Source organism: Motacilla alba, chromosome 5 (genome assembly GCF_015832195.1).
Source record: "Motacilla alba alba isolate MOTALB_02 chromosome 5, Motacilla_alba_V1.0_pri, whole genome shotgun sequence".
Taxonomy (NCBI): Eukaryota; Metazoa; Chordata; class Aves; order Passeriformes; family Motacillidae; genus Motacilla; species Motacilla alba.
In genome coordinates, this window is record NC_052020.1 from 37,512,058 (window position 1) to 37,539,316 (window position 27,259).

At 39.2% G+C, this 27,259-nt stretch overlaps 1 long non-coding RNA gene across 1 annotated transcript; it reads left to right on the forward strand.

Moving 5' to 3' along the window:
• The first annotated feature begins 10,156 nt into the window (after positions 1–10,156).
• On the forward strand, positions 10,157–26,959 carry LOC119701657. The gene is made up of 3 exons (XR_005257130.1): positions 10,157–10,363; positions 25,387–25,477; positions 26,473–26,959. It is a non-coding gene; the product is annotated as an uncharacterized LOC119701657 (long non-coding RNA).
• Positions 26,960–27,259: the final 300 nt, after the last annotated feature.

The following is a 27,259-nucleotide window of genomic DNA, read 5'->3' on the forward strand; positions in this document are numbered from 1 at the left end:
ACCAAATTGTCAACATTGTTTCATCTAGTCCTACTTCTATTAATTTCCTGGAAATTTCCCAAGGAGGAATGTCCAAGTACTAGGAGAAAGACATACCTCTTTCATAAAAAAACTTCCCTTGTGAACATTTAATTTACTGATAACACTGAGTGACAGTGAGAAATAGCTGGTTGTGAAGAAAAGTTGATTCTGTTGTCCTTGTCCATCAGCTTTTGTCTTCTTCAAGTTCAGTGAACCTGTTTGGGGCCAGGGAATCTATTCATGTTCAATTAGGCCCTGCCCAGACTCAGGAAAAGAACCAATTCGTGCAGGCAGAGCAGGCAGCCAGCTGTGGTGAGGAGGGCAGAAACAAATATTGCAAAATGAGACAAAGAACATCTGTTTGCAGAGGGTGGGCAGGCACGTGCACTGCCTGAAGGATGAAAGCTACCCACATCTGCATGGTAATTGTAAATGGACCCTGCAGCTCAGCAAGCTGATTAAGTGAACTTTTTGCTGGAAATACTGTTCTTGGTCATTAATCGTGATCTTACTTCTTGTCCAGATTTTTTTTCTTTTCTGTGAGAACTTAATCAAGCTTAAAGAATAGCCATTCCAACTATGCAGCTGCTTTTTCTTTATCTTGCTATATATTCACAGACTGGTCTTTGCAATGCCCACTACAAAGGGATAGTAGGAGACAATACATTTAACCTGATGTTCTGATAAAAGATGACATTGGAAAAAAAAAATCTTTGAAATGGAAACTGATGAGGGAAAAAATGGACAGTCTAAATAACATTGCTCCAAATGGTAGAGGTGGACAAACGATGCTAGAGTACATTATTCCACTCCACTGGATGAAGTGACTTTCAAGGACTGATTAGCTCCATGTCTGAGAGGGTTAGCCCCCTGCCTGTTATAACAAGTGCCTATGAAAGGGAGAGCTGATCCGACAACCGGCTGTGCCAATCGTGAAGTTATTTCAATACTTTCTCTTCTAACATATTGATTAATCCCATCATCATTTTGAAACCCTATTTTATAATGAATAAATCATTTTCTAATAAAGAACAGTTAGGAGGGGTAAAACTTTGACTTCTCAATGATGCTATCAGCCCCTCTGCAGATTTTACTGCTTCTGGCTCTCTGCAAGCTCTGTGTGCTGAAGATGATGCTTTTTCATGACTGAAAAGCTTTATTTTTACAATGAAGCCTTTAATATACTAGTGACAAAGTCACATCATTAATCTTCTGCACTGAAGATGTACCAATTTTACTGTAAACACCAATGTTAAATGCCTCTATTATTTCTAGCCTTTCTCCTCATTTTCCCCCTTGCTACGACTATTAAGCCAAATGTGATACAAACAAATGACTGCTGCCTTTGGGACCACATGACAAATACACCACAATACACAAGGGAAAGCTCCAAAATAACATCTCGCATTTGCAGTATCACCTGATTGTTTGGATCATATAAGACATTGTAAACAGGCAGTGAGAAAGAAAAAGAGCTCAGATGAACTAGTGTAAGTTCTCATTTATGCACTTGGAAATGCAGGTTTGGAAAACACAGAGCTTAATATTCAGCAGAATTGCAATATGGCAAATTACATATGTCACAAGCATTTTGCTTTTTGTAGAGCGGTTCCTATAATGACATAATGTTAAAAACCATCCTGAAAATGCAGAGTTATCAGGCTACACAAGGGGTGGGGCACAGCTCGAACCTTCTGTTTCTTCTGAGATATTCAGAGCTAAGGAAGATCTAAAGGTTCCCTGGTCTGGGGATATAAGAATGGAGAGAAATAATGGCTCTTCAGCCCAGTGCTTGGGATGTCCTTGGCCTAAAGATGGGCTTCCTGATTTTATACCTTGGTTCAGGAGTGTTTCAGGGCTTTACCCAGTGACTGTTTAATGTGTCCTTTGCATGTTGATGAAACCAGTACTTGCTGCTGAAGGATTTTTTTTAGTAATACTTGTAAATAAGAAAACTGCAACTCCCTTCACTCTTCACAGTGAATCAGGGCCTGCTTCATACAGCAGGTGACAGAGCAGGATTTGTATTGGGAATATAAAAGTGACAACATTTGTAACAGAGATTGAAATGCACACATTTTTTACTGACATAGTGTTTAGTTTTGTGAATATTGTTTCATCTATTTAGAACATTTCAATTTGTTTCTTTCCAATTTTTTATTATAGAGGTATCACTAATGCAAAGTAAAACAACTCTTTGTTTCTATTGAATAAGTGAATCATAACACTGAATACCAAAACAGTAAAAGACACTTAAAAATGTTTCTAAAAATTTAAAATTACTCTTCAAATGTGGAATTTTTTTTCTTCTTCTACAGAAATCTGTGTGTTGGGTATTTTTAAGGTATTTGATTAGTTAAGCAAGAAATTACTTACCTGAGACTATGAAAATGTTGATGGTATGAGTGTAGAGACATTCCATTAAGGGCTATTTTGCATTTTTAAGACCTTATATTCTTAACTAGGCTTTTTTGGGGCATTAACACACCTAGTTAAACACATATATATTTTAAAAATTTAATTACAAATGTGTTCCATTTGTCCTATCTCGTACTTCTTAAACTAGAGGAAAGAAGCACTATCACAATAATAGCCATAACTAGGAAAGAAGAAAAAAAGAGCTGGAAGTTCTAATCAAAACTGTAATCAGAAAGATGACAAATGGTGAAGACTATTAAATTTTCTTTGCTCCCTTGATGAATTTAATAAAGAACTAATCAAAGATCATTAGAGGGCTTTTGTGCTTGGTGTGCATTGTAACTGGATAGCAATTGGAATTTATGTTTTAGTGGTTATCTACAGTTGAATTGGACCTTTAAATACAGAAAGAGATATTTTTAGCATTTTTCTTTGAAAATATTTATTTTAAAATGTCAAATCATTGTATGTTGCTTCTATGCCTTACACGGTAAAACACAGCCTATTTTACTGTGGTTAGAAATTTTAAAATCGGTATCAGTGTCAGTGTTTAGTTTGAATTTTATAATTATCTTCTTCCTTTTAATTTTGCAAGAAAATTAGAAGAGACACATTTACTTCCCAGGCAGTTATGTAAGTAATTGGATTGTGAGGACTATTGACAACCTGTAGAATTATATAAAAGTATGGAAATTCACCTTTTGCAAATCTTCAGGATTAACTGAGTGTTCTTAAATGTTAAAGTGTGATTCTTTGATCTTATTTCCATATTCTCTGTTTAGTGCTGGAATAATAATAACACTTTTCTGTTTTCCCTCCTTCTCTTCTGTTTCTTCTAGGCCTCTTTTGTCAGGGCAACTCTTCCCTCTTCTCATTTTTGTTACCAATAAACAGTTCTTAGGTACAACGTTTGCCTCGTTTAGCTTAATTTCCTTCCCAACCATCCACAATTAAAAGAATCCATTGCTGTTCCCCACACTGGAAAGTGACAAATGATAATCTAAAAAGCCCATCAGTTTGCGATGCAAAAAAAAAAAAAAAAGAAGAGAAAAGGCTACTTTAAGTTTTATGCTTACACTGAAAGGAATAGGAGACTCTCTTTTATAGTGATGATGTGCAAAAGATCCTTAATGCATATATTTTGGCATAATTTTAGTAATTTTGGAGTTGTATGCAGTGAGGCATATAGATATAAATGCAGAAACAAATCAGCTGTTCAGGCACTCAGAAAGAAACCACGTTATCCTCCAATATCTAATACAGGTGAATCTACATCCTGTTGTTTGAATGTGCAGTGTTGCCCATTAACGCATAGCCTATAGGCTTTTCAATAGAAAAATTGTTTAAGGAAAATGAGATATTAGCCTCCAAAACAAGTGCATGATAGTTTCAGGAATAGCTCTGTCTAGGACTAATAAGATGTGAGATCAGGATCAGACCTCAAGTTAGCTTTGACTTGTTTCCATATCTTTGAGAAATGTAAAGTGAGAGAAAACTTGGCCTCTGTGAATTTGCATGGGATGTAAATTACTACGTGGGTAATGAACGGGTCAATAATTTCAAAGCTGATGTAATTCAACCACATCATCAAATCTACAGACTTGGAAAATACCAGATAATGGTGAAATCCTAGCATAAACACCTTCTGGCCTTCAATCTGCATAAACTGCAATTTTCTGCCGAACAATAAATCATTTCAGTCTCTCTAACAGTGAAAGAGCCAATTTTCCAGAATTACAGACTTACCTTACTTGGATGTGAAAGACTGCTCAAGGACGGGGCAGCCTCTGGCCCTTCAGGCGTAGATGCAGAAATGTTTGTGCCCATTGTGGCTCCTCTATCTCCCACTGGGAGCAGCACCAGGCTTAGTTTGTGCAGGGCACAGACCAGAGAGTGACCTGTACCGAAAGCACCGCTGAATTCCTTCTGGGAATGGGCTGTGAGCAGGTGCTGCAGACAGGTCCATGAACAAGCAAGGGTGGCTGCAGGCTGGTTAGCTGGGGCACAGGAGGGACATAGGGAGTGAGTAACACCCAGTATAAACACAGTGTTCATGTCCCTTCATTAACAGAAGAGGAGGGGCCAGATCCCAAACCAAGTACCTCACCTGCCTTCATCATCTACAGATGTTTTACTTTTTGTTTTCTGTCTTACTGAACATACATGTGAACTGCTCTACAACTCTACATTTTGCCATTCCACCTTTAAGGTTGTGGTATGCTGCGCTAAAACAGAGATTTTGTATTCCAAATCTAGCAATCTGCTGAAAGGAAGCTGTGCCGATAGCTTGAGAATGGAGAAATAATTTAAAATTCTTTAAGCCTCTGCATGTCCATATGATTTTCCAGGACCAGCCATGGAAAATGAGATACTGATGAACAGGAAGACAAAAGATGGAAGAAGCATTTATTTGGGAACCTGCTTGAAATAGCTGTGATAACCTTAAACAGTAATACCCAGGAGATCTAAAAAGTTGAGAAATTTCCAAGGTTTCCCTGCCGAAGTTTGAAGAACAATTAACCTGGAGAAAGATAAGCAGAAGGATCAAAAACTTCAGTGAGTTTTTTGAAAGTATAGTTTGTTTAGATTTTCAGAATGCCTTGCCAGGGTCACTCTTACATGTCAAACCTAGATTTAACTGGCAGCAAAACTCCAGTTCTGCCTTATTGTTAGTTTTATGATTGATGATTATTTTTCATCTGTTGCTAGCCTGGGATTGGATTGCAGTACAGTTAGTATGAGCACAGCTATTTATGCATATAGCAGAAAAGGGACTTACTCCCACTCAGTATTTATTTTCAACTTCTGCAACTTTTTAAATTAGAGCCAATGGAGTAAAAAATAGTAAAATTAGGTTTCTAGACCTATGTCTTACTCCTGGGTAAAGTAAGCAGTGTCTGGAGAGAGAAATCCATGTTCAGATTTCCCCCAAAGCACAGAGAAAGCAAAGGTGTGAGACAAGAGGGAGGTGGTGGGTGCAGTGTTGTAGGTTTCTGCCCATGCTTGGGAAGCTGCTGCTGCAGAAGATCAGCGTGCGCTGGAGGCAGAGGTGCGATGGCAGCAGGAACTCGAACACAGGCTCCTGCAGGGGTGCTGCTCAGATCACAGCGGCTGGGATGTGTTCTGGTTCCTGGACTGCATGCTCAGGGTGTTTTTGTTGCTGGAGCTGGCTGCTTTAAAGCTGGAGTGGGTGTATTTCCAGTCACTCCAACACTCCCTTCCTGTTGCCCTGCAGACATACACAAACACAAATGTGTGCACACGTTCACACATACTGCACTCATACTCAGAGCATTTTGTGGGTTTTTCGTTTTAAAACACACCTGCATGGAGAGGTGCCTTTCTCTCTCAGTTCCTCTGCAGTCTGCCTGTCTCCTAGTACTACACAGCAGTAAATAAGTGTCTGTTGTTCAGATATTATTCACCTTTCCCTTTTGTTCTAGCCAATTTTGTTGATACAGTGTGAGAAAACAACTCAAGAGATAGGGCTATAATGTTCATTTCTAAGAGCCATAGTTAAGTGTTACATTTTTACTTCTGACTTGTTATCTTCTATTGCATAATAAAAAGTGAAGAAGCCAAGTACTTTGTTATATAAGTAGAAAATACTTGTGCCCACAATTTAACCCTTCAAACAATATATAGGAACCAAAGCATAATACATGGAGTTTTTCAAATTATTGAAGGCATTGTAGTACAGTTGTAGCACATTGTAGTACTCTCTATCATTCTACAATCTCAGCAAGCTGGTTGTAAAATACATCTTACTGCTTTTATACTTTTAACTGACTTTTCTTTATACAATGATTTATGGAAGCATAACATGCACAGCCTGCTCATAAATTAGGCAGCATAACTTTAATAGAAACCATGAAGAGGCTCAAGTCTTCAACTGAATGTTCTCAATCTATGTGCCAATATATACTTTAATGTATTAAAAATTACTTTAGTTGAGCAGACATTATTAGTGAGCATCTTATGGACTCTGAAGGCATTTTTTTCCTTGTTGTCTCCTTAAATACCTCAGTTAAATTAAGCAGAAAAAAATTACATCCTATCCTGTTGCATAAACTCAGAAGAAATAATTAGGTAGTCAAAATAAATACTAATTTTGAGAACAGAAAGAGTCATGGGTGTTTTTAGTGTAAAATATCTTCTCATTTACAAATCTGGGGGAAAATGGAAAGCTTTTCTTTGATTTCTATCCTGTTGGTACATTGTTGTACAACTTTAACACAACTCATCAGTAATCAGCTGTTTACCATTTAAACCATGACAAAAGTATCTTAAAACTTCTTTTGTGTTCTTATCATTTTTTAAGGAGCACATTTATACACAAATTGCTTGGCATCTCTGTGTCAAGGCTTTGATCTCCTCCACTATCAATTGTTGGCTCAGGTACAAGAGACTAAAATATACAAAGCTGTCTGCTCTAGACTCCAGTGGAAATAAGAAAGGGAGTCTGTTTATACACAGCCACTCATTAGCTAAGTCAGTCAATATTTACATGTTACAAATATAATGCCTTCTTTGTTAGATGAATTATTTAATTCAATCTCTATGAAATTTCCTTTCAAGAGACTAACCTTTGCAAATAAATAACTTTTTAGTTCCTTAATTATAATTGTAAGCTGGATACCATCCTTTTCTTCCTTTCTTTTTTTTTATCCCAACTACTAGGTCAACTGTGATAAAACATTAAAGGGTGTTTTACAAATACATAAAGCCATTTTTGATGTGTTGCCATCCAACGTATTTTTTTGAAAATGTCATCAAACTGGACAAACAGCTCTTGTGTGGCGTTATATATGTTTCCCAAATTTGCTGCTAATGTTATATGCTATCAACTTAGTCTACCATCATCCGAGAATTAAAGTTCAAGCAGTTGCCAGCACCACTGGCAGGTGTCATGCTGATGGAAATGCATGTGGACGCATTAGATGACATATGTCTGTTGGTGACTTGTTTCTTGATAATTCTTTCCAACAAATGAGGGCTAGAAGCAAGAAGCAACATTCTCCATTTGTGCCTCTTAGGACTTTTTGTTTTACTCCACAGACCTCTGTGTCTTCTTATTATTCTAGTACTTGAAATGACACATAAATGTCATGATTGCAGATGATATGAGAATAAACAAAATAGTAGTAGCATTTCACAGAAAGAGCAGGGAATGAGGGAGGGGAAGGATTTCTGACTTTATGTGCATACAAGAAAATACAGACACATATATTCCTGTGTTTTCATATACAGAGGGTGTTAAATCCTGAGTTCTACTTAGATTTACAATATTCTAAAAAATAATACATGTCTGGGGACTCGGGGTTTTTTTTTGCACTAAGGTAAATTCAGACTGCTTTCAGCATGTCAGCATGTGACTAAGAATCCTTTTTCCCCCCTTTTCTACGTGCCACAAAGAATTTTTTTTTCCTTATATTAAGTATTTCTAGCAATGTTCTTATATAGCCCTGTCATCCTTGTCATCGTTGTAACATTTCTGTGGTGAATTATGTTAGTGAAATTTTTGTGTGTTTCAAGACATTTCAGAGATGTAAGAGTGCAAGTGACATAATTTGCAGATGTCACCTCTGACAGTTTTAGAATTTTTAGGTGTTTCTTCAGTAGCTCTAGTAATGACTGTTATCTTCAGTATTATTGTACCCAATAGCTGACTGTATATAGCCATTATTTCCTTAGTGAAAGTCCTTAGCACTGTGACACTAAAGATATGTATGTCCTAAATGGATAAATGAAGAGTGTTTTGTATGGGGAATGCAGACACAGGTTAGGTTTCCCAATGCAAACAGGCATAATCTGCAGAGAAGAGTAGAACATAAAGCATGGTTTTTCATTTTGTACTCCTTAAAAAAGGGAGAAAAAACCCAGACTTAGTCTTGCCTCACCCTTCAGAAGATTCAAACAGAATCTTCTGTTTGTGGATATTCCTAGAAATTCCACTGCTAGTGATTGACACTTGAGAGATTTATGACCCACCAGCTTTTTGTTTGCTTTTGTAATTCATCCAGTTACTGATAGAGAAGCCCAGGAGAGCCACATAAAATTAAACACATGCAGGTGAATTGTTAGAAAAAGGGATGTGACCAAAAGAGCATGGTCCAGTTGACTCAGTGTGCTGCTAAGATATCTGAGGGACTGGGGCTAAACTCCCTCACAAAGGTTTGCTGGCTCCTAGCAAGCTGAAGGAATCACTCGTGTGACCTGTAAACACAGTCAGTCCTAATGGCTTGGTCCCCTGGCGGGTCATGTCCCTGGTCTGGGTCCCTGCTGTCACCTCTCACAGAACCCAGATACATCCCAGATACATGGCTGTGGTTAAAGGATCTTCGCTCTCCACTCAGCTTGAAAGGGTGAAGGAGTTTTGGGAGACCAAATGAAACAGGATAAGAAAAAAAATATCGGGTATTTTTGCAAGGAAAAAGGAGAGAGGGAGAAAGGGATGGGGAAAAGAGGATTTTTTTGAGACGGTCTGTAAATCTGCAGTGATTTGGTGTTTGACACCTCCTGTGAAAACTGTTGCTTGAAAAAAAAAGGATACAAACTTTGTGTTGGTGTGAGTGGTTACCCCTCTCAGCAGAGCCCGTTCCCCAGGACGGATCACAGCCCTGTGAGCAGCTCACCCCCCACTTGCATCGCACGTGGGCAGAGGTCCTTTTCAAGCCCCTGAAATGCCCCTCTTCTCTTTTTTTCCTTTGTGGATACCTACTGCTAATATTTGATTTCTGCCAGCCTTGGTGTTGAGTGAGCCTCCAGAGGCTGAGTGCGGGAAGCCCGAGGCAGCGCAGGGAACCAAACCGGGACATTCCTCTGGCCACTTGAGAGGTCAGAGTGCTGGAGCTGACTCCCACCTTGTAGCCATCAGGCTCCTGGGGGCTGGTGATATTCTGGAGCCTATGTACTTGATTTTAAAGTGGGAGAGAGCTGCAAGATCCTCTCTTCACACAGCATTTCCTTCTTGAAGTGGTGTTACTGTTGGCTCTAAAGAACGCATGTTCTCATACTAAAGATTACACTAAACCTACTATGTATTATTTATAGAGTAGCTTCCAGGGAATATTTCCTAATTTGAAGAAAAAGCTTGTGGGTTTTGTTGTCATATTTGACTACTGTGAAATGATTTCCTATTATTAGCATAAAAGGGATCTTTTGTGCAATTGCTCCTTCTGCCTTAAAAATGTGAAAGTATGAATTTAAGGTGTCTTATGAAAGAAAACAAAATGATCCATTAAGGTTTTTACCTTAATGATCCTGTGTGATTCAGGGGTGTTCTGCATGATAAGAAGTAATAAAATGACTTACATTTTTAATGCGAAAAAATGTAATTATATTTTGTGCATTACAACTCATTGGAGGCTGGAAAGTTTAGGGTTTTTCTCACTATCCATATATACCACATACAGTCTGTACTTTTAATTTGTGTGGACATTATATCAGAGAATCTCCCCATGCTATCTCAGTTAATCTCATAAAATGTTAATGTAATCCCTCCACAAATACGTAAATGCAGTACCACTATGGGTCTGGCAAATAATAAACAATATGTATCTTATCCTGGGCTTTCCTTCGTGTAATTCTCAGCAATAATTTAGTCCTTGTCTTCCCCTCTGAAGGATTTAAATGGAATGACCTTTATTCTGGTTTTGTTTGCTCTCTATCTACTAAGCAGCTGCAGTGAAGATGAAGACAAACAGTAGATTAACAGTGGTACCTTTTATAAGGCTGATTAGTCTTAAAATATGCTCAGTGGAAACAAAAAGCATAAAATGAGGTCTGAGAGGTTTTTACTCTTTTCATTGAAACTGCTGCATTTCTTTCAGTAAGTCACAGGTACTGACTTTTCAATCAAGTATTTTTTTGGAGAACAGTTGTTTTTGCCAGCACAGCCTGTAAATTATTTCAGAAGTGCAAGGTACGTCCTAAAATAATTCTACCTTATTTATTTTTCTAGTTCAGATGAGAACTTTGTGGGGAGTTAATTAAAAATATTTTCTGGTATTTCCTATCATCTGCTTTTGGTGATTATACATCTAATCAGCTGTTAAAACCAACACTAGAACTGCTATGGGTGATAGCTGTAATGGGCGCAGCTGGCATTCCTGCAATTTATGAGCACTTTGCAGAAACACATTTTTAACATGTACAAAGTGTGTAAGAGAGAAGTGGCTCGAGACAATGGGTGAACAGCATGGTTTATGGCATGGCTTAACAGCGCCTGACAACACCCTGCAATTTTTAGGACTGGATGTGGGAGATAGTTTATCCATCAGTAACAAGGCAAAATGTACTTACCTGAACTGGTGTCTGTTAGAACCATTGCCTGATAAAATAATACCTCGAACGGCATTTCTTGTATTACACCTGTCTCCCCTGAAAGGCTGCTCTGTCTGCAGCACACGGTCTGTCTGCTCCCTTTACTCCTTACCAAAGTGGAGGGGGAGTAAGCTTGCTGATTTAGCCATCTTGCTAAATCACCCCCATCCCCTTCCTGGAGCACCTAGACATTCCATAGATGTCTCCTATCAAAATCCTGCCCCAGCCTGACCCTGCTTATCAAGCGCTTGTTGTTCTTTCAGAGATTTGAAAGGATTACAGCAGATTAGCTAACACAGCTCCTTTCCTTATATTGTTTTGTGTGGCAGTCAGTTCTATAATAAAAATAAAACAGAAATTTTAAAACAAGTTTTAAGAGTGAGCATGCTGCCAGTATGCTGAAACTTATGTTTTGGTACAGTTGAATTAAATTTTGCATTTTTAAAATCTGTGTTTATCAGCAGCTAGCAATTCCCCCCCTCCCCTCCCGCCTTTTTTTTTCCTGGATTTTTTAAAATTGTAATGAAATTCACCTCATATCTAATAAAATTCCAGCTTGTGAGAAGACATTTCATCTGATACAAAATACATGTTTGTGTTTGATATAAATTATGCATAAATACAGCTTTTATCTCATTTTCATGCCTATTTGGATTTTTTTAAATGTATAACTTTGTGTACTAGCGCCTTAAATAGTAGCCAAGGTATTTGGACATTAAAAATCAGCTTCCCAAGAAGAATTGAAATCACATGAAAACAATTCACACTAAATGTCTTTGAGGGTGAAAAAAAAAGGAGATAAAATAAAAAGGAGGAAGAAAGGAAGAAAGTAGCTGCTACAAAGCTGGGATAAAAGCATCAACAAAATTAAATTCCAAGGGAAAGCCAAGCTCCAAAACAAGTCACAAACCTCAGTTACTGAGTTAGCAATAATGCTGAATTTAAAAGAAGAAAGCCAGTTTGGACAGTAAGGTCAAAGCCTGTTTCTGCAATGAAAACTGAAAAACTGAGATTCTAGAGTTGTATGTAGACAACAACAGAACAATATCACACCAGTTCCCTTGTGAAAAACTAATAAATTATTCCTTTAATTTCTACCTCACCTTTGGTTTTGACTCAGTGACATTTCTCCTTACTTATCATGGATGTTTATCATCCTGGAAAGTTTCATGTGCTTTTTTTGGCATCAAGTGTCTTTCTTGAGGTCAGGCTGGGAAAGAGGAAACAGTCACAAAATTCAGTGGCAAATGTTGAGCCATGTTTGAATGTGTGTCCAAAGGTGACCTTGGGGTGAGCAGGCTTTGGTGGCCACCAGACCTCCTACCTGCAGAGCACCAGTGGTTGCCCACACAATGCATGGCCCATGCTGGTCAACCCACCCTGCCAGCCAGATGGGCACATCCTGGGCTCAGCTCTGGGCTTGACATCTCCCTGCTTGCAGATCTGGTCTTGTGGGACACCATAGGCCAGTGAGGACATACCCAGAGTCAGAGTTTTGTGCTGCTTCTCTTAATGTTGCACAAATGGTCGTAACAAACTTTTGCCCTTTCTTATACCAAACTCCCACCTTTTTTTCTCTTTTTTTGATGGTAACATGTCTTATTTTTATCTCCCCAGTCAAAGAGAATTCTACCTGTTCTGGAGAACTGGGAATTTGTTTTCATCATCACTGTCTTCTGTGACACTGGTTACTGTGTTGTGTTTGCAAGGCACAGAGCCGTGTAAGACTGGGGGCTCAGGAGGCTGTATGTCTTCCACTTGTATTGGGAGATTTTAGAGATTTGAGAAATTCTGGAAGGGGAATCACTTCTATTTATAAATTGAACTGTGGATTTGAGAGTTGAAATGTTTTCAGTAAGGTCTGAAATCATCTTCTGGGCTTGAGCAGTTGCCTGGGGGCCAATGGTTAACCACTTGCCTGAATTGTGAGACGAGTTACACATCATTTTTTGTGCACTTCAAGTTGGCGAGATGTGAGACAATTCCTGGTGTGGAAACTGCCACAGTAGCTGTGCCACTAATAAGCTCTGCTGAGTTGCAGAAACACAGAAGATTTGGCAGTTCTGTCATTTCCCTTGACCTCTGTCTGTAGCAAGTCCCTTTTCTTTCTCTCTGTCACTTGTGACTGTTAGGTACAGAGAACAAACCCTTCTTTTCTTTTTGTTGCCAAGTTATTAATTGATGTTCAGGAGAGGATGGGAGGAAAGAAGCTTTGTCTGGCTCTGAAAAGCACCAGATGTGCTTTTTTGAATTGAGGAGAGGAATTAATTAAAATGAGGTAATAATATTAATCTGTCGGCTGCAGTTAAGATTGGCTGTAACAGGAGGGGGAGCTCTCAGCGCATCAGGCGGGGGAAAGGGGGTTTGTGGGGAGCTCAGCTCTCCCAAACCAGAGAGGGGCTGGGGACCCTCCTGCGATGCAGCAGTAATGGGGGAGGGATGTCTTGTCACCCGTTTCATGGAAATACCTGTGTGACTCTGCTGGGCTGCTGCCACACTCAACCCAAAGACAGAAGTAGGAATGAATATTCAGTGATGAATGCGGGTGGAAATGCTGACGGAAAGAATGAAGTACAAATTAAGAAGCTTTGGGATTCTTCTTTAAGTGTGTCTGTTTTGATTGCTTTTTCTGTAGATTTTTGCTATGTATTATATTGTTTAACAGAGCAAAAGAAAAACAGAATACATGTTTACTGTGTACTAAGCTGTAAGTACCTTTTTCAGACATCAGTAATCATCCTTTCCAGCTGAGAAGGCAATACACTTGCAATAGAGCTCTCCAAAAAACAGCAATTGTCCTATATTAGTGTTTCTGAAGCTATCCCTTATGGAAAAGCTCTCCTGAATTTAATAAGGGTAAAATGAACTGGGCTATATAGTAATTTCATAGAATTAAAAGAGAATTAGGAATTCAGCAGGAATTATACCTCTGCCACAGATGAAGCTGGCATTAGCTGATGCAAGGCTGTGTGCAGATCTGCTGCTGCAGTGCAAGTAAATAATCGGTGTGCATGTATGTGAGCATGATAAATCCTGATTTACTACCCAGTCTCAGAGGTGGAGCAGAGCAGTGAGGACAGCAGGATTGCTGCTGTGTCCAGCAAGTGCTGGGGCCAGCTTGAGTCCACAGCAAACTCAAAGTAAGGGTCACTGTTCTTTGATGTTCCTTGGCAGCTTGTATGAAGGCTGCCAATTTCTCTAGCTTTAATAAGTAATTTCTTAGAAAACTAGAAATGACAAGGGATTTGGGGAGATAGTAGTCATGGGAAGTCGTTGTGGCATAGATGCCCAAGTAATTTTGTTATTCTGGAATCTCCACTCTTGAGGTTTAAAAGCGGACAAACTTCATGATATGACAACTTTTTTTTTTTTTTTCCGAAAGGACACACCATTTTTCTAATACGAGAAACATATTAGTTATTTAAAAGTTTCACATTCATGGCAAATTTTTTTTCATCTTTGCCTCAATTATTTTGGTAGTAGTCAAAGAGCTACTCTTTAGATTATGTTTCTATTGATGCCCCTGCAAGGCAATCGTCATCTCCTACCATTTCTTTTTAGATTCCCAGTCTAAAATATGGGTGAGCTAAGCACCTGAGAGGCAAAAACTTCTTTCACGTGCTGTGCATTCCACCAGCAATCCCCAGTACAGGAGACACATGGGGTATGGTATAGCTCCAGTCTCCTGGTCTTAAAAATCCATCAAGGAAAAAACTCAGTAAATAAGGAAGAAAAGGAAAAATGTTATTCTCACTTTACAGGCTTGAAGGGGAAAAATGTATGTCAGTATGTATTACAACCCAAATTAGGCTACTCTGGGCACTTTTTCAGCTTCGTGTGCCAGCAGCTGTAAACCTCTTGTCACTCCAGGTGTGTGAGGTATTGGGCAGCTTAAAGCCACAGCATGTGGCTCCACTAGAGACAGTGAGCACGTCCACAGCTGCTGGAGTGCAGGTTCTGGCCTTGCCAGCTTTGCAGGTAAGCTAGGTTGGCTGTCATACTTATTTTCACTTGCCTTCTTTAAGACTCTTGAGTTTTCTGATAAAATAGTGCCGTTTTTCCTGCAAATTCATGGAACTTTGGTGACATCCAGTGACAGGCTCTGCTCGAAGGTGTTTTTTCTCCTGGAATTATGGGAGAGAAATGCTGGTACCCTGCTGATTTCACTTAATGGGATCAGCAGATGAATTTGAACAGAGGCTGGAAATTGAACTCCCAAGCCATATACTATTGATTGTTTTAAGGCAGTTGGGATTTGCATTAGGTTTTTCAATATTTAATGTGTATTTGCTGTTGAAAAGGTGTTAATTAATCACAGTATAAAGGCAAGATCTTGTCTGGTAATCCATTTAAATAAGGCTCTTTGAAGAACTTTCTGCAGGCTTTTTGTGTAATTTCTCTGTCTCTTAAAGAAATTTTCTAAGTGTCAAAGTCAAACCTATGAATAGTGCCTGTTATTATATGTTTTTTTCAGACAATTTAATTAAAATTGGAGTAAAACCTCATTTTCTGGAAAAAAAAGAAAACCAGTGATTACATACTCTGACAATGGTATAAAATGGAATAAACTGTGGTAGCTTACTTTAAAAGTAGCTATTCATGGATTAAAATTTAAAAAAATAAATTATTGTATTCAACTCCTAGAGTATAGTGTTTTAACCTAAATGGAATCTGAGGTTAAATGACATTGCAAGCTGGAGAAATGAATATTTAAAAACTATATTCAAGCTAAATTGCCAAATGGTTACTCTTGTATAGTAACATCCAAATCATGGCAATTGTTCTTCTAATAAATATGATTTCTATAGCATTTTCTTCGATTATTCAGTTAACCGCCAGTGCTGTTTTACCTCTTTATAATAATGCGTGCTTTCTTTTAAAAAAAAAAAGGCAAAAAAAAAAAAAAAAAGAAGTTGGTTATTTCTTTGGTCAGGGCCTATTTGCTCCTTTTTTATGTGAGATTTTCAATACTCGGCAATGATGCCGAGCAAAAAAGGTCCATCCACTTCACTTGTGATGCCTCGTGCATTACCTAAAGCACAACAGAACAATGGCAGACAACAGAGCCTTTCTCCCCGCTAACAATGCAGTCACCATGACAACCAGCAGAAGAACGTTTGGCCAGGAAAAGCTGGGAGCTTGGCGGACCAGCCTAATCAAAAAATGGAATAAGATGACAACAATTACACTGATGAGTGAGAGGGAAGCTACAGATGCATTCAGACACCTATGGCACTGCTGGCTGGATGCATTCAGCATTATTTTTTTGTTTTGTTTTGTTTAGTGTCTTCTGTTTTTTGAGAGCTGGTAAATAGACAAGATCGAATTGTGTAACAGAATGTCAGTGCTCTAGTTAAACTGAAAATTCCTTTTCTTTTGCTGTGCTACTTCAAGCACACTGAAGAGGCTTTAGGAGAGATGAGGTTTTGAAGTGAAATATGTAATAGATACAATATGAGTGTCACAAGGCAACTTTATGTAGCTTTAAAAATGTAAACTTGGATTTTCAAATGCGTGGATGCAAATAAATAAGACTGGGTTGTGTTATGAATAACCAGAGTCACCTTTCACTTTAATTTTAGAAAACTGGACACATGTCAAGCACTGATTGGAAGTCATGGCTTGTTGTTTTTAAAGCAACCCCTTCTGCATATTAGTAATCACTCTAAAATTTATCCTGGCATTTTGTGCAGACTTCTCTTCCAATTCCAGGGAAACTTGAACTGCAACTGTACATGTGCCACAAATCAAGCGACAGACATAACGATACACTTCTCTGAAATACCCCAAATTTAGCGTCCTGCTAATAGCCTCCTCTTATAAGCTCCCAATTGCATGGCAGAAGTTCTGGTATTTTCTTTATAGGAAAGGGATGAAGAAAACTTTGGCTGCAGTTGCTGACAAATGAGTCTGTGATTTCTACTGTTGAGAGCAGTTTATGTGTTTTAGGGACTGGGATGGAGAAGAAAAGCTACTGTTTTAAAATGCTGAGGTATTTAGGAAGAGCCAGGAGGCATTTTAACAGTTTGAAAACAGCCGTGAGCACAAACCTCTGAATGTTTCTAAGTAGTTTATCTGATAATGATGCCATAGAGTTAAGTAATTTGGCCACCCTTTTCTATACTCACTGATGTAGCCAAAACTGCCTTTATACTCTGTTGTGCCTTCTTTCACACTCTTGATGGCTCCTGGGGAAATCTGGCAGCCAACTTTAGATAAGATATCATGTGCAATTATTACTTATTTTATTGCACAATTAAAATCGCTGTGTAAGAAATGCAAACCCTTGCTCTTGCTTGAAGCCCTTTGAACTCGTATAAAGGAGCCTTCAGCCACTGCAAAAACAAAGGCCAGGGGTTTTCCTACCAGCTGCAAGTCTTTGCTTGGCACAGCCATCAGTGTTCCTTACAGGTCCTCCACCACATAAGCCAGGCATGGGCCATGCACAGCAAACTTAGAATAGTTAGAGTTAGAATACAAGCTAACAGCAAAGCCAAGCAGGGCTTTACATTAAGTGGTCATCACATGCTGGCATCATCTCCTTATGTTAGCAGTACAAGAGGTTTTAGGCTGCTAACTTCTACTATTGTGCCACTTGCCCACCAGATTCCGAGCACCAGCTTCATATCAGAGCTCTGCAGTCAGCTAGAGATAGCTCTATAGTAATCCTTAACCCCATATGCTCCTTGTTTTGAACATGTAGAAAACCCTTCATTTCTCACCCTCTCACCCTCTGCATTTTATTCAGATCCTGGTGCTGACCATCTCTTTTGTGCAGTTAATTAAAACCCACCACCACCACCAAAAAGGCCTTCAGTGTTCAGGCTTTTTGGAAATGGAGTTCCCAGAACAGTAATGAGCTCAAATCTCAACATAAAAGCATTAGAGCCCATCATACTCATCTTGGAGCTGTAGATATCAGTGCTACAAAGAGGGACAGAGGCAAATTAGGCTAGATTGTTTGCTGGGCACCATTTATATTAAATTGAGCAGTTGTTGGAGAGATTAGAATAAATCTAGGTGATAGCAGTAAATCTTAGCAGAAACTTAAGGAGTAAGATAGCAAGGGAGAAACTGCAGAGATAGGTAGTATAGGGATTGTGTTGAAGACAAATTCAGGTCAGCCCTAACTAGCCTGGAGCTTGGGGATAGAGGACACATTAATCCAGAAGACAATGGAACAAGGCTGGGGCCATCATCAGGCATGTACAGCAAGCAACCATGCTTGCCTTGGCATCCTGTTGACCTTGGATCTGTCTCCTTCTCTTATACCTGTACTGTTGGTTCTGCACCTGGCTTTCTCCTGCTTGCCTATTGAGTGCTAAACACTAGAGGATCTGGGGTTTTTCTTCTTTTCTTCTTTAATTTTTCTGCTTTTCATGATAGATCATGCCTCCTTGCTCTTCTTCAGGCTCTCTAATCCATTAAATATCCTCAGGCACCCATAAGGGGAGGCACAGAAAGAAGATCCATCATGAGGAAGTGGGACTTCTTTCCACTAGAAATGGGGCAGCAGAGCCTCCATCTGTTTGTGCATGGCCTCTTGAGGTAACTTGAATGGGCTAGTGTATGCTTAAGGTGGCCTATTTAATTTGAAAATCTGAATCTTTAGGAGAAATGTAAAGGTACAGGCAGGTGCCCGCTCAGGAGATAGGTGGCTCAGAGAAGTCCCCAAGATGTGTTGGGTGGTAAAAAAATTTGAAGAGAACATAAAAATATGTGCTGATACATCAAATCAGAAGAATAAGAGAGCTCTGACAAATAAGAGAATTGAAGGTGTTCGGAAGGAGCAAACCAGACTGGTGGTCCCCTTGCAAATCCCTGAGAAAGCAAAAGATAAATGAGGAGCTGATAGAGGTGTCTGCTGCCATGCTGGTGCTGAGTGTGGGGGGCTAACACTGTAATACGTGTGCTCTTGAGGTGGAAATAGTGTCCTTTTCCTCCCCCACAGACATGTAAACAGATCCCTGGTCTGGTCTGTTTCCCTGCCAGTCCCAGGGAAGAAGGGAGTGGGGAGGCAGTGGGCTGTGCAGGTGTGCTGTGCCGGTTCCGTGTGCCACTTATCCCAAAAATTAACTTTATGAGCTCTGCAGAGCATGACTGATACTTTGGATTTCACACACCATTAAGGAAAAAATGACATGTAATACTTGAAAGGGTATTTCTGGAGGAATTCTGTCAATAACATGCAACCAGCCCAAAAGCTTTTTGAATAATGCAGTCGCAATTTTACTTTATTCCACTTATTCTATACAGAAGGGACTCATTAGTAAAAAACAGAAGGCATGGCCTATTATTAATAAAGTTGTGTTTTCAAATGTTTTTAAATGTCATATATCTAATTACTGTTTTTTCATGGGGATGACCCATATGTCAGACTTTTTTATGTCATCTTTTTAAAATGTTGTGCTTCAACACTGGTGCCCAAGTAATACAATCCCGTGAGTAATATGCCAGTTAATATATGTGAAAACACAATATCAACTGATTTTGTAAGCCAAAGAGGATGGGAAGGGAAGGGAGGGGAGGGGAGGTCCTGGGTAGAAGACATCAATATGGGCAGAGGAGTCAGAGCCTGGCAAAGACAGAAATAAGGAACCATGGAAGGAATATTCCCAGAAGGTTCTAAAGAGGACATTTGTTACAGAAACCTGTCTTTTGGACCTGAGTTGCCTATTTACTTAAAAAAAACACAAAAAAACCCCCCAAAAAACCAAAAACCCCAAAATAAAGGAGGTATATTATTTATCTTTTCATGCTACTCAAGTCAGACTAGAACTGGTCTGTTCTAGCCCATGTCTTCTTTTTTTCTGTTTTAGATGCAGGTGTTATGCTTACTCTCTTTCAGTCGCATAATCCCTCTCTGACTTGATTGCTTTTTATTTTAACTCCTGTCTATAGGGCTCAAAATTTCATATGTCAGTCCTACCAGTAGTCTGGGAAGAAGGTTATCTGGTGTACCTTCCTTGAACACATTGAGCTCTTTGAATTCTTCTACCAGCTAAGGTAGAAAGTTATATTCTAAATATTTCTGGATACTTTCCCCATTATTCAAGCTGCTTTTGTTCTCAGCTTCTACATCCTTATCTGAGGTGAAACCTAAGGTAAAATAATAATGTTGTTTGGGGACCATACAAATGTTATTTTTAACCTCATTCTATTTTCTTTGTTCTTTCTTCTCTTTTTTATTCTTGAGAACAGAAAACATTTTGATAGATAATTTCTACTTCCTTTGGAAAAACATACCAGGCAAAACCCTGACTTTGGTCTTCCTATTGCTTCAAAATCATGAAAATATTTGCTTTCTCTTTGATATATTGCAAATAAAAGGTTTTCAAACCATGCTTCTTCATGATGCTTGATTTTAACTGAGCATTTTTAACAAAGTGGCTTTTTTTAGCTGAGTGTCATCTTTAAATTGCTGTGGAGGCTTGTGGGGTTCAAGCATCTCATTTCTTTTTAATTTCTCTTTCCCTGGTATTTAGAAATCATGATAACTGAGAACTTTTGTGAAATCAAGAAGAAACATTTGGTTTAAGTTAGAAACAGAAGGTTGATAAGTGTGTTAGTGAAACAAATGGTAATGTTTATACAGTATATTTATTCTTTCACTTGAATTTTTCCTTCCTGCTTCTTGTGTTTATTCTTTCCATATAGTAGCCATATTCTGATCTGAGTTGCGTTTTTGGGCTTATTGTGTTTGACTTTCCCATCCATAATTAATATTACTCTAATAATCTTTAGGAATTAATGTATTCCCCTTCACCACAAGTTGTTCAAGGTTTTTTTTATGCACTAGTACACTTTTAGCAAGAGAGAAGTCTGCACCCAGAGCTATTTGGAGAACAGCAAAGATCTTTCTTCTCCCCACTCTACTCCCCTCTGTTCTCTGTCCCCCACAGAAGCATAATGATCCAGGGAGGATTTTCTTCTTTTGTACTGTCCCATGCCATTTCCATTATTAGGATGAAATGCAAGGAGAACTCACCAAACTGCAGCTGGCAGGGATATTTGCAGACATCTGGAGCACCATATAAGTCTGATGTTTGGTTGAATATTGCATTGCATTTTCAGTGTTTGGTTGTTTGGGTTTTTTTTAACTTTATGCCACTCTTATATTTTCTCCTTGTCCTGTCCCGGTCACCCATTATCTTCTCTTCCTTGTTCAAGACCCTCACTTTTCTTTCCATTGAGCCTCTTGTAACCAACATGCCTATAAATAAAATTATGTTTTCTGGAGAAAAGAGAAGACAATAGTCTTAAGTCGCACAAGGAAAGCTGACAAGCAACTCAACCCTGAATCTGAGAAGCGGTTGACATGCAACAGTGAGAATAGCAGGCCAAAAACTTTATACAGACTTTTTTTCCAGGCCCCTCTAAGTATAAACAGAAAAGATGGATGATTTTCAGCTCAGACATAATAGTACCAACAGAAACAGTTGCTCCTTCAGGGACTAGAGGCATCAAGTTGCACTCTTCCTTGAAAAGACAGCAGTTGGAATGGTCCCTCTGGCACCTGCTCTGTGCAGAGGAGTGGGCTGCTTAGGGGGGGTCTTTGGAGGTGAGCTCTGAGCTGTGGGGAAGTTAAAAGCTAGAGCAGAGCACAGTCCCCAGACTTCTGTCAGCAGTACCAAGTACATATTTCACTGTAAAAAGGATCACCTCAAGCCACAAGGGTGATGATGTGCTCCCTAGGTCCATGGTGTGAGTCTCCAGGCATGATGAGTTTCTGGAAGAAGAAGCTCAGCAAGTAGGCTGGGCCTTGAGTAAGGAACAGCCTAGCTCATGTCTTCATGTGAGAAGAGGTATGTGAGATAAGGATTTTGGCCAGCAGTTATTTCTGTTCTAGTTCTAATTCCAGTGAAGTGTGTATATATGATGGCCACAGTTGTAAATCTGCTGTCATTTTTTTTGGAGGGAAACAAGGGTCCAGTGATTCTGGAATAGATATTGGGGTTTTTTTAGACATTATAGTGCTTTACTTGAATAATAGCAGAGCAGAAACCGCTTTCTTCCTTCTTAGTTCATTCAAGATCTTCTGATCTATCTTCAGTCCTCACTGCCTCACCAAAAGCTCACATGACTTCTGCTTGACCAAATCCTGGAAAACTGTATTATTGCCCTTTTTCTGCCATTAGCAATTGCCTCTTCCTTCAGCTCCAGCAGCAGTCATTTACCTAGGTCTCCAGTAATTCACATGAAGAATTGTTCTTAGGCAGACTTTTCATTGAGGTCTCACCAAGTTTTGAGTTAGCCCCTTTTGCTGCTGTCTCACGGGCAGGTGTTCTCCTGACAGACATTAAAGATGCTTCCATCACACCTGCCGTGGCTCATAACACTAGGAGGGAGTGAGACACAGCGTCACCACAAAGCAGGTGACATACAAACTCCTAAGCTGTACGTGGTCTTTGTCTGAAGGAATAAAACAAATCAGCCAACCAAAACAAACAAACCCTCTGCCCCTTCTTTTTGTAGAAACTAAAAATTGATTAATGTCTTGGCAACAACAAATAACATTTGGAGTTTCCTCTGTTTTCATTGAACTAAATAACGAAACTGAGAGCAATGGTTTTAAATCTGGCTCTTACAGAAGAAATCTCTTTGCTCACTGCAGAGCTGGGAATATTTATCTCCAAAATGTATAAAACCTTAAATAAAATCTCATGTAATGAAACAGCAATTTTAACTCTGAATTGTTTTCCAATATCTGGCTACAGAGACATATAGTCTCTGGTGTTGCATTCTTAAATTGAAGTTTAAAAAGATAGATAAAGAAGTAATACCTAAATGGATATCAGTGGAAAATGGGATTATTTAAGGAGACTTCTCTCTTAGGTGGATAAAAATAAGATATTCAGGTAATTTTCAAAATGCAAAGCTATCTTATACAATGGAGACAGCTAAAAAGTACCATTTGCTAGCCTGCAGAGAGTGATTTGTAGTCATCAGGATCCTGCAGGTAATTGAGGATATCTGCATCAGCATATTCTGCATTACTGCAAGAATATTATTGTAATGAAGCAGGGTGAATGTATGACTGTAATTGCCCTCTAGTGCACAGCCCTGGAACTGATCCCAGCTGTGGCATAGGACTGCACTGCTCATGAAAGGAAAAAACATCCTGAAAAGAGTCTGAAATGGGGGAGACAAACCCAAAGCCTAGCAGCATCAGGAAGCTCTGAGTAGCAGTGGATGTGATAAGGGAGGGAATTCAGCCAGTGTGCACCAGAACCAGCCTGTCATCTGAACCAACACGGTAAATGGAGATGACTGGCTTCAAAACCTCAGGGCTCCTCCAAACCCAAATGCTAACACAGACAGGGCCATTAGGAGCTAGATAACCATGGGCCTCTTGTTCTGCATCACTTCCAGCTGTTTGCACAGGGTCATGTTTCATGGGAGGCTCAGGGTGCAGTTCCATAACACTTCAGTAAAATCTGATATTTCTGTTTGTGCTGATAAAAAATTAAATGTTCTGAAAGTGCTGATTATTTCCTCAAATGGGCAAGAGAATGTATGTATTCCACATGCAAATCACAAGCAAAATCCTCTCTGTGCTGGTAAGCAAATCTTGAATGAAAGTTCACAAGGGAGTTAATTCCACCAGACTCCGTGTTGGATATTTTCTTTGTGCTACTTCTCACTATGTAAAATTTAATGACATTGCAGAGTGCAATATCTTGACTCTTTATGTGAATGAATTATTTGACAACTTGTCTAGCTCACATACATGTCTCACAAGCAGCTTGTTCACAGATGTGAGCCCTCTGTAGATCCTGTTACTGTGTCTAGTGTTCTAGTTAATGTGTTTCACTACACTTCCAAATAACAACTTGGGTTCAGATTGTTCAATGTTGTTAAGATCTTTCCAGTATAGGATGAAGTTTGGAATCCTTCAAGTCGGTGGTAGAGTTCCTAGGGACTTTCACAGAATTTTGGCCGTATCAATTTCTGCATATGGCACCCCTTCACTATTTGTCCTTACCTAAGACTTCATCAAAGTTTTAAATCTGCCAAAGCTGTGTCTGAAATTTACATACTTATTGTTAAGGTCTACATATTTTCTAGTCATCCACTTAAAAGAAAAAAAGTCAATTTCTTCAGATAATGTTCCTGTTTTTCTCACCATTGTCCTTCCTTTCAGAAATAAAAAATACATTTCCAGTGCTGTAGACCCTTTCCACAATAGCGTCTAAGGAATGGCCTCTGTGACCAGACATTTGCAGCAAAACTGTGTTGCTGCATTTAAATTGCCAAGACTCAGTAGCCAGCAAGTTAATAGAGTTCTATTATAGTTGTGACACATGAATTCTGTATTGTTATGGTAATGACATTTTTCCTTCTTCCCTTTGAAGTAGCAGAGTAAACACAAAGAATATCACATTGGTTTTGGAATGGCAACGCCTTTGCCTTCACTCTGCATAACTGCAGAAGAAAATAGAATTGCATATGAAAAAATTAAAATGTCATATACCTCATTCAGTGTTCCTGCTAACTTAGCAAAGGTCAAAGATAAACCAAAGCATCTGTAAGCATTAACTTCAAAATAAGTGAAGGGAAGTATAAATAATACTTTACCTGGCCATCAGCCATGACATCCAGGAAGCTGGTCTTCTAATTCAAGGATGGCCTTGGGGGCAGGATGCAGATCAGCACAACTGTGCTCTGAAAGCATCATGGTGGTTTACTGTGGTAGTAAAAATATAATAATGTTCCTTCATATAGTCATCATAAAATATTACAGCTGACCAGATGGTGGAGCAATTACATTTCCATAGTTCTAAATGGCTATTTAGCTTATCCACTCATGAACTGTTAATTAAAATTGGAAAATATATAATTTACCTTCAAAGAGAGGCCATAACTTTAGAGAATATGCTTAAACAAAGACTCAAAAATGTTAATAAACCAGAGACACATTTCCTTTACCTCCCCACATAAACTAATAATCAACAAACAAAAAAGGCCTTGACAATAGGGCAGTGACATAAACAGATGAAAGGTAGGAAACTCAGGGAGCTGAGCTGTGCTGAGACCACGTGTGCAGCACATCAGTTGTTTGCTGCAAAAGATCTGAACCCCTCCAGCTGTGTGGGTGAACACATGCTGCACTGAGGATCCCTCACACATGCACAGGAAGGTGGGCTCCTGTGTGAAAGCAACCCCTCCTCCAGAGCCAGAGAGCACTGACACAACCCCCTGGGTGTCAGGTCAAGTTTGCCATAATCCAGCTGCAACACAGACAGTTTGTGGGTTCAGCTTTATGTAATAGCAAACCAATGTGCTATTAAATTCTATTAGAAGCTAGGGTTTCATTTAGCCAAAGAGATACACAATTCAAAATCCTTGTCTATTAGGGTAATGATATATTCCTGTTTTGTTATAAAGTGAATTTTGTGTCATTGCTTTGATACAGGTACACTAGAGCTAATTCATTAATAAACAAAGGAGTCTTAGGGCTGAAGTAAAGAAAGCAGGGAAGGTTTTAAGGAAGAAGCAATATCCTTTATTGGACAATCTAAGTTTAATGGAAAACAAATAGAAAACACTTCTTTACTACTAAAGCAGACCAGATCAGAGCTTTTGTAGCTTAATGCATTTTCTTTAAATCTCTCTCTTCAGCTAATTCAGCTTTCCCGAGTGTCTCTGAATAGGCTAACCTAAGGCTTCTGGAGACAGAACTGCGAAGCTCCCCCCCAGCCCCCAGAGGAAGGTATTTGAGTCTCAGCCCTTCTTCAGTGTCACTGTTTTGAAGGGGTAAAGCACAGGTTCCCCACCCTGTCCAGCCCACAGCCACAGTGTGCCCTGTGTTTCCAGAGGGCAGGGAGGATGTACATGCTCGCTGCTTTAGTCTGTGCTGTGCCCCCTGCTCCTTTCCCCTCTCCTGGTGAATCATGATCCCATTTCTGCTGAAGAGCTGCAACTGCCTTAAGCTTGTTTGGGCTTCTCTCTGCCCATGGACCAAGAAAGCTTTCATTGTCCATTAGGTTAACAATACCCAAATCCTGAACAAGAAAATAGAAAGAAAACAAAAAAGAGGAAGGGAGACGTATGTCTCACCCACCACTCAATGACTTCAGGCATCAGAAGAGCTCTGTAGTTAATATGACCTTGGTAACCTGGGTTTGCTGAGACAAAGCAGACTTCAATAATTGGAGTATGAGATGTCATTTAAAAACAATTAACATACTAAATGATTTTATAATTTACCTACAGGGGTTTTTCAATACACATGGTTGATGAGTTCTATTCATTTGATTTGTCAGTTGTTTTTAAGTCTTCTTCCTGTTAAATGTAAAATATTTGTGAGACCTACAGAAGGGACACAGTCACACCCTACAATAGCTGCAACATTGATGTTTAGGAGGAATCATCCAAGTTTGTAATTTACATATTTTCAAAGGATTTCTGAAGTGTCTCAAAGTACCCTATGACAATGCTTTAAAATATATGAAATCATGTTAGAAATAATATTCCTATCCGGTATGGAATATCTATAACTTAAATTCTCTCTTATAAAGGCCACCCTTTATGCCTTGTCCCCTCTTTCCAATGGGAAGCTCACAGCTTTGTGCCTGGCCTTGCTCGAGACCTCGGCTCTGCTGCACCATCACTCTCAGCTCACAGAGCAGCCCTCCTGTGCCTGGCTGGAGGGGAGGTGGCAGCATGGCTTTCTAAGTCCAGTGAGAAAGAACATTGCTCTTTCAGAGGACAGGAAAGATACTTCACTCCGCGGGATATCTCCAGGGCAGTCATTGTAAGAGAATAAAACAGCAAATGATCAGGTAAGGCAACTTGTTTTTTTCCTTGCAGTGGCAATTTCTGAATGCAAACCCAGAGGAAGACCTCCTCTTCACAGTTCCTGATTCCTCAGCTAGAACCTCACTAAGGTTATTTCCTGATGATTCCTTGGACTTTCTTTGTCATTTCCTGAGTCATGCATCCCTTCCTTTTACTGCAGTGGCTGTTCTATAACAGTATCTGGCGCTACAAGCATGTAGTGAACCAAGCACCCATATTTGTATCCAAAGTCCTGGATAGTCTGTACAGCCTGTCCTTAATCTGTTTTTTACCTCCCTGGCTTCACTCTCCCATTCATGAAAGCTAGGACATAATGTTGATATGAAGAAATAAACTTATTAAAAGCATTAGAAGGCATATGCCTTCAATGAAAAATAAGGGTCAAAAGTAGAACTAGCTGGTGCCTCTTTTTTTTTTTTTTTAATACTACTCCATTAAAGGAGAAGAGAGTCTGAGCTGCAAAAGTCAGCTCAAGCCTTGACATCAAGGAAGGACAAGTGACTTGGTTTCTATTTTTAACACTTTGTTTATAGTGAGAAACAAGTGTATTTGGTCCTGCTGTTTATTACAGAAAATACATCTTTAAGTGGGAAGTATACGAGACCTACTAGTGCTCAAAAATCCCAAATTTAGGAGAACTATTGTTAGCATTGGACAGAAAAACTTAAGGACGCAAATTGCAGGTATCAGCCTC